Below are 9151 nucleotides of genomic sequence, written 5' to 3'. Positions count from 1 at the left end.
CTCTTATCATCTATTCTATAATCTCTTAAAATAGCGTAGGTCAGTGGTTTTCAAACTTTCTAGATTACACACCACCATTCAGAAAATAATTTTAGGACATGTGCTTCCAATGTGTGTATTTATATACATGCATTACAGTACTAATATATTATGTGCACTGTAAAACATAGGCAAAAAAGAGACTTAAAATGATGAGATAAAAAATCAGCATAACTAAAGTTCTACTATTTGTTTTGTTCCAACAAGATGCATTATTCTGAGCATCTCCCAGGGGGATATATACTCCAATTTAGAGAATACGTTTGGGATAGCATGGTTTTGAATTCTGGCTTTACTACTTATTATCTGAGTATTCTGGACAAGTTGCTTACTCTCTGTGCCTCTGATTTCTGATGTTAAAACAGGATAATAATACCTAATTTGCAGAATTTTTGTGTGGTTTAAATGAGACAATATATGCAAAACCTGTAGTGCCTGGCTTTCAGTATGCATTTTACATACCATTTACTTTGCCCCATAGTTTAATTCCCTTTCTTGAGTTTCATTGCCTGTGCTTTAAAAGTTTCATTACTCTGTACATACAACTGTAATTAAGCTAGAGACAGCCCTGCAGTTAGACTTGGTGCATCTAGATGGAGCCATATTAATAGCTTTTTCATGCTGCATTATTCCAAATATGGTACAGCAGTGTTTCTTTGACAGAGGAGATAACAGGACAGGAGACATCTGGAAGAACCTATGTGCATTCTACATAATCCAAAACACTATAGGAATTGGAATGTAGAGGAGGACATAATGATTGTCCAGGCACTTAAGAATGAATGGCCTCCTTACCCAAGCTTCAATTAGACCTTGCTACCTATCATAACCTGCCAACCCCCAATCAGGACCATTCCAACAAATCCTAAAGAACACCTAGGGCAATATATAAGATTCCACAAGAGTTCCATTTATTAGAGTAACTTTCAGAAGCCTACAACCTCCAGATGGGTCCCTGGTCCAGATGAGTTCTGAAACCTAGTCCAGCCTCTCCAAAACATCAGATAGTTCCATCTCCCTACCTCATATTAGTGACAGACCCTTCCAATGTGAAAAAGTTAGAATGGCCATAGCCCAAACACCCCTAAAGAGAGGGATGGAAAGATCAAAGGTGATGTTGGGGTTATACAGAGAAGATAGGATTTAACAAATGAATACTGAATCATTAAATTTATATCTCTTTTAGTCTCCAGTATTTTAGAGCAGCTAGAAGTAAAAACCTAAAGTTGTGGAATTATAACCCATGTCAAACTCTGAAATATGTTCTACAACTAATTGTGGTGCTCTGCTTCAAAATTGATAGTTTTTTTTATATATGTTATTTTTCACCAAAAAGAAGGAAAGAAAAAAGTCTATTGTGATGTTAAAAAATAGTTAAGCCTTCTAGCTTCTTATATTCTGGAGCAGCTAGAAGGAAAAATATGAGGATTGTATGGTAGCCTGTGACAAACTCTGGGATCTATCCTATAACTACTTGTTGAAGAGTGCTTTGAAAACTCTTGCTTTTTTATTTATTTGCTTTGTATATATGTTATACTATACAATAAAGAAAGTTAAAAATTAAAAAAAAATAATGAATGGCCTCACTGGTGAGCAATTTTGTTTCTATGACCAGAAGCTCCCTTTTACGTTAGCTGTTAGCCATTGCCTTTTGTGGCTGAGGACCAAGCTTGAAGACTCTCTAAGTATATTTTTACCCATTTTTATCTGCTCCTTACCATGGGTAACTTTTTCTAACCGAGTCCCTTGACTACAGTCAGTTTCATTTATTACCATTTACTGAAAATTTCAGCTTTGATCACCAACCCTGGACTTTTGCTCACTGTTTATCTTCCTCTTAGAATGCTGAATCTGTTGGGTTTCTTTAGCACAAACAAATTTAACCAGAAAAGCAACAATATGAAGGTATATCAGTCAAATTGTTAGCAAACAGATGACAACCTTGCATTAGGATAATTTAGAAGGGCTTATTTACAAAGGAACTAATATCAAAGGGTCGGAAGGTGTTGGGGCAACCACAGGCATAGTGAAAAGACTCAGGTTAACAGCAGTGGAGTTGTTACTATCCCTTGTCTCAAACAGATGAGGGGATGGAGAGTTTACTAGGACAAGGAAGAAGAGAGCTGAATAGAGCAGGCCACCTTAAAAGGAACAGTGAATTTATATAGAGAAACAGTCACCCTAAGGTGACCTCAAAGAGAGGAAACTAGGAGAATAAGTATGTTGTGCTCATTCTACTCTCTTCCTCCATTCTCGTTCTGGGATATCCAATGGCCAAACCAAGTCAGAAGCCAGAAGACATGAGAGCCCGTTGATGCAGCCCATGCAGATTACCTTTGCTGGGTAGGTATCTAGTACTTAAGGCTATCAGCTGGTTTACAGAATCGGTGGGAAGATTAGAGAATTAGGGTGAGGAAGAAAACAAAAAGTCAGAGATTAAGAAAGGCCACCCATCATGAACAATCTAGCAGTTTATCTGGCAGTAGATCCACCACAGCCGTATGAGCCCAATGCTTTCAGCATGCTTTTAATCTCAGTATCCCTTCATATTTGGGTCATATCCTCAAGAACAAAATCCTGAGTGAGTATATCCAATTGGCTGGCCTAGTTCAACTGCTCTTACAACTCTTTACTAAGGGGTAGGGATAAGGGATATTGTTTGCTTTTGGTTTCCCTAGTAAGAACTGGGGTGCTGCCTCCCTCAAAACAATTGGGAATTTCCAGAAATCGGAAAAAGGCAAAGAAACAAGGCATTTCCCTATCCCCTCTAAAAAAGACAACTCCACCCTAACAAATAACTTTCTAATTCCTCATTACCATTTTGCAGCAGTTTGACCATCAGATAGGAATATAGAGATCTGATTTCTATTTTCAATTCAGTTTTATCTCTCTAATTTCCTTCCTTCCTCCATTTCCTGATCTTAGGAGGGTCCCTTTATCTCTCTAGATATTTATATAAGAGACCTAGATAAACAACCCACAATCAAGTTAGGAGTTCAAATGCTGGGCAGCCAAAAAACATATATAGGCCCACCCTGTAAAATGCCCTAGTTAACGTTTCCTGATAGAGCACCTACACCTCTTGGCCTGTTAATACCTAAACTTCATTGGTATTTAACAGATATAGCCATAAATAAGATATACATAAGAGACTTCACACTGTGTACCTTCTGATGTGCATTCATAAGGGGTATCAATATTTATGTCCTCAGAGAAATCCATCCACATATCTTTTCTCAAAATCTTCTTATCTTCAGTGTTTAATGTTGTTCCTTCCATGTCTCCAACCATCTGTCCAAACCATAAACCACTGCTCATCAATTGTTCCAGATCCGTACTTCAGGTTTTCTGTCCCTCCAGGTGAAATGCCAACGAAGTTCAGCTGGGAGCATTTCCCTTCTTCACTTCTCCGGTCCACTGTAGCAGTTCAAGCTATGGTGAATCTTGAATTGTTGGACGCAGATGATTCTAAAAATATGTTTCTCATCCTCAGTCATGCATCCTTATACTCTATTCCCATGCACATTCCCCAGAGTTTTGCCAATACAAACTAGAAATCCAGGAGTTATTTTTTTATTATTTTTTGACTTTGTTACTGCCCCCTCCCCCCCCACCAACCGGGTCATGCTGAAATCTGACAGTGGTGGGAATTGATGCGGGTGGGATAGGGTAGGGGAAGATGAAGAGAACTGGTTTCATATTACAAAGCTCCCTCAGATTAAAGAACATCTTCAAGCAAAGGAAGAAGAAATTCATCAGACAAGATAGGGAGCATTTCTTCAGTTGGCAAAGGAGATTCAAAATGAGCATTAAGGGTTCAACTTTCTCAGGGTCCTCTAAATCCGCTCATATATTTCCATGTCGATTTTCCAGCTTTCAGTCTTACCTGGATAATGCCATACTAGGCACTTAAGAAACCTGTCAGGGCTGTGAATACCACTGGTTTGATAATTCATCAACACACAGGATCAAACCAAAGTCTGAGTTTATCTTTAACCATCTCAGCTCTCCTGAGACACATGACTGTTTTCACCATTAAGCTATTTACTATTAGAAGCAGCCACATCTCCTTGCTGTCAGTGAACTTCTTACGCCACTCATACTATTCTTTAATTGTGCTGTCAATGGGCAATTCATTTCAGGAAACCACAGGCAATTGTTTAATAAGCTGTTTTGCCACTCTCTGACCAATCCCAATTTTATTATTTTCCCTTGAGAGTCAGCTGCTTGCAGCTCACTTTGTGGCATCAATTTCTGAATTGGTCAAAGTTCCTAATTTCAAGCACAAAATGACCTTTGGCTAACTTTTAGCCAAAAAAAAAAGTTTTAGTGAGAAATTATTAGGGAACTCATAGGAGTAAGAACAAGGTTGGAGAGGAATGCTTGGGGGAAGGGGAAAAACTTGGGAGGCTAGGCAGCAGGATACTGGGTTCAGAGATCATTGCTGACTTTGTTGTAGTCCACAGCCACCATTGAACCTAGTCACCATGGCTAGATTGCACTAGCCACAGGACACAGCCAGCACTGCTGGTTGATGACAGCATTGTAAATCTCACCTCACTAGCTCTTTATCTTTAGTTCATCAATATTCAAAGCCCCAGGTGGAAGTATCTGCTGGATCATGTGCCATGATCCGTGTGCAAGGGATGAAGAGAGAGAAGAAAGACTTTACACTGAGAATCAGTAGTGAAAAGAGCTTTCACAAGGCATCCAAAAACTGTTTTTATTTCTCACTCTTTCTTCCTCCTGTGCTTCCTTTACCTGATCCTCTCTGGTCCTCTGGAGGGGAGTTGGACTAAGATATCCAGAGTTTGTCCATGTCTAATATTCTATAGTTTCAGACTTCTCAAGAATCTAAAGAAGGTATTACACATAGTTGAGAATTTAATAAATACATAGTCTAGAAATTTCCTTTCATCTAACTGGTAGTTTTATGTGATCATTTTCAATCCAGTTTCTCATTGGATATGAAATTTCTACATGTCAACAAGTCATAATACTTATTGAACTCCCCTTATAATATTAGATAGTGGGGTCCCTGGACCAGATGAGTCCTGAAATGTAGAGGGCCCAGCCTCCCCAGAACAGCAGCTAGTTCCATCTCCCTACCCCATATTATTGACAGACCCTTCCAACTTGACAAAGTTAGAATGGCCATATCCCAAATACCCCTAAAGAGTGGGATAGAAAGATCAAAGCAGATGGTGGAGTTATACAGAGAAGGTAGGGTTTAACAAATCAATATGATTCTGAATCACTAAATTGATATTTCTTTTAGTGTTTGGTATCTTAGAAGTAAAAACCTAAAATTGTGGAATTGTAACACACACCAAACCCTGAAATATGGTCTATAACTAATTGTTGGACTGTGCTTTGAAATTTATTGCTTTTTTGTATATATGTTATTTTCTACACACCCACAAAGTCGATTGTGGGGATAAAAAAATATTTATTCTTTCTAGCCTCCTGTATTCTGGAGCAGTTAGAAGGAAAAATCTGAGATGACGGTATGGTAGCCCATGACAAACTCTGGGATCTGTCCTGTAACTACTTGTTGAAGAGTGCTTTGAAAACTATTGCTTTTTTCTTTCTTTGTTTTATACATATGTTATATTATACAATAAAAAATTAGATACTGAAACATTTTTACTTTAGTTGCCTTTTGGCACTTCGAGTTGACTTTAATCAGCACCTGCAAATGTTAACATGCATATAAAAATCAAGCTGAGAGCAGGCCATGTTGGCTCAGTGGCAGAGTTCTCGCCTGCCATACCAGAGACCCAGATTTGATCCCCAGTGCCTGCCCATGTTAAAAAAAAAAAATCAAGCTGAGCCTTTGGGAGGAATAGTGATGACGGAAGGTGATATTCCAGTAGGTCTTAGGGTCTTATCAAGGTTGATGAATCAGTTTTACTTTGAATCTGTTATCTAATTATTACACTGCTTTGATTAAATGAAGCTAAAATTGGTATTGATGAAAAGAGAAAGTACAATCAAAGAAGCAGATAAGCAAATAATTGAACACAAATAACTTTTAATTATACTCACTTAATAAAGTTAAGGAATAGTGTCAGGTGCCAGACTCACTTTGTCAAATCAAAGGGCAGCATTGAGAAGAAAAAGAAGAGAATAAGACCAAATGCTTAAAAAATTTTAGTCAATTTCAAAATTGAGAAACATTTTTATATGAACTTGGTTCCAAAACAACCCTGAACCTTGGGTGAACTTTGGGTCATGGATACAATCAGACCCTCCACTGGAAACCCAATTATTTGCATCCCTCCACGTGTGTTATTCAAGGAATTCTAAGGTCCCTCGACTTCCCCAAACACAAAGAAATACGTGGGTTTCCAGGTATGACAGCTACACCAGGAAATTTTTAAATGCTATCTCATTTAGAATTATAATAGGAAAACTAGCAAATGGCTTTCACTCTAAATAGATCAAATAATTTCTTCTAAGCTCAATAATACATTCACCCTTTGCTCCTACCTAACCCAAGGTTATCTGGCATATTTATCCACTCCATTTAGTTTCCTGCTGCTATGATGCATGGTGAATGAAAGCAAATACCTGATAGTAATATAAACTCATCAGAACATGTAGAGAGATGTGGATAGCATATTCATTGCAAATAAAGGGCCTCTCAGGAGAAGTCAGTGACATCATTAGAAACGAAGTTGATCTTGATGCATTATTCTTATACAAACTTTGCAGGTTGTATTGCTGATCTCTCCAGAGTCATTTTCTTTTCACTTTATTGGGGGAAATCTACTTTAGAAAATAAGCTGTATTGTTTTGTTGTCCCTTATTGCTTTGAACAAACAGGCTGTAATTGTAAATGTTAACTGGCAAAGAGTAGTGACCATAGTAGCAAAGGCGTTTTATGATTCATTTTTATAATACTGCTTTGTTACACTGGAAGGCAATAATCACTCTTGGCATTTATACAGTCCTTTGTATTTTCAAAGCATTTAACAATCATTAATTACTTTATCTCATTTCCATCTCAGTGTCATAGGTTGGTTAGCATGTCAAGGTCACAGGAGAAAAAAACTGTCACCTTAAAAGATTAGAAACTTGCAAAGTTAGGTAGTTGGAGTATTTAGAAGGAACGAAGTTCCTGATTTTCATATGATTTAGGAAGAAAAAAGAAAGACAAAAAAATGCATGATAGTTCCCCATTGAGAAACATTACTTTCATTTCTTGCTTATTTTTGATTAGTTTCAAGGACTAAAGTGGAGCTTTGAAACCACATTTTGAATGAACTACAGAGATGGGGGAAAAGAAAGCAGGGCATGTCAATACTTTTATTTCTAGGAAAGCCACCAGACTAAGCCAACAACTGGAAAAGGGGTTGGGCCTCTTACCACATATATTGATGGTAGCAACTAAAAAGACCTAACATTTATTGAACACTGAGCCAGGTATATGCTACGGTACTCTACATCCATTATCATATTTTATCCTCACAACAAAACCCGTGAGGTAGAAGTTGCTAGTATCACCATCTAATAGAGGAGGAAACTAAGGCTTAAAGAGGCTGAGAAGTTTGATTACAATAAATAACTCTCCAACCAGTAACTATTTGATTCCCAAATCCATGGATTAATTGTCTCTATAGTGCTTCCCAGGTGATTTGCTTATTCCTTAATGGTATTACACTGGGTACAAATTGAGGGTAATCTGAGACTCCATGAACTCCTTGGTTTGCTGGAAGAAAAGGTGCTGAACTCCAGTTGGATTTGGAGGTTGAAATCAGTAACAGTGAATACCTACCCTCCATGACCTAGGCTCCAAATAGTCAACAAAGCTCCAGGAAAAGGTCTTGTTTTTCTATCTTTTGGGAGACAAGATTCCCATATCTGTCTTCTAGTCCCTGACTGTGTCCTATCTTTACAGTCCACGGTGTTATTACAAGTGGAGCAACCTTCAGATAAAAAGACTCCATTTAACTGATGTCTTAAAGTAAGGACAGAGCCCTTGCTCAGCAGACATGGACTAACCAGCCAATCATGGGTGTGCAGGTTTGAAATATTATGTATCCCAGAAAAGCCATGTTTATTCCTGGTCCTATCTTGTGGAGGCAGCTGTTTCTTTTAATCTTAGTTCAATACTGTAGGTTGGAAACTTTTAATTAGATTATTTCCACAGAGATGTGACACACTCAACTGTGGGTGTAGGTTTTAATTAGATGGAGATGTGACTCCACCCATTCCAGGTAGGTCTTGATTAGTTGACTAGAATCCTTTAAAAGTGGAAACATTTTGGAAAGAAAGTCAGAAAGGACAGAAGCCTCAGAGCCAATAGAGAGAGAGCTTGGAGCCCAGCAGATATTGCCATGAGATGTCAAGCAAGCCATAACCTGAAAGCAATGGAGCCCAGGAGCAAGGGATCAGCAGATACCAGCCATATGACGACCCACCTGACAGAGGTGTTCCTGACCAATCAGCATTCCTTGAATTAAGGTATCTTTTCCCGGATACCTTAGTTTGGACATTTTTATAGGCTGAGATTGTAAACTTTTAATTTATTAAATTCCTCTTTTTAAAAGCTGTTCCACTTCTGGTATACTGCATTCCAGCAGCTTGCAAACTAACACAATGGGCAAGTCAAGAGGACTTCCCAATCAGTGCTAGGAGAGATGAACTCTGATAGTTAGGTTCATGTGTCAGCTTGGCCAGGTGATAGTGCCCATTGTCTGATCAAGCAAGCATTGGCCTAAGATTACTGCAAGGACATTTCATGGCTGGTTAATAAACCAGAAGACTGGTTTATTAAATCATCAATTAGTTGATTGTATCTGTGACATTACATCTACAATCAACTAAGGGAGTGTCTTCTGCAATGAGAGAATCCAGTCAGCTGCACTTAATCCAATCAACTGAAGACTTTTAAGGAAGAGAGCTTTCACTTCTTCAGCCAGCCAGCCTCTCCTGAAGAGTTCATCCACCACTTTCTTCAGAGTTGCCGACTAGTGGCCTGCCCTACAGAATTTGGACTCATATATCCCCATAATTGTGTGAGACACTATTATAAAGTCTCATATTTACAGATAGCTCTTGTTGGTTCTGTTTCTCTAGAGAACCTTGACTAATATATGCACCAACC

Source organism: Tamandua tetradactyla, chromosome X, assembly GCF_023851605.1.
Source record: "Tamandua tetradactyla isolate mTamTet1 chromosome X, mTamTet1.pri, whole genome shotgun sequence".
In the NCBI taxonomy this organism is placed as follows: Eukaryota; Metazoa; Chordata; class Mammalia; order Pilosa; family Myrmecophagidae; genus Tamandua; species Tamandua tetradactyla.
This window is presented reverse-complemented; position numbering follows the sequence as displayed.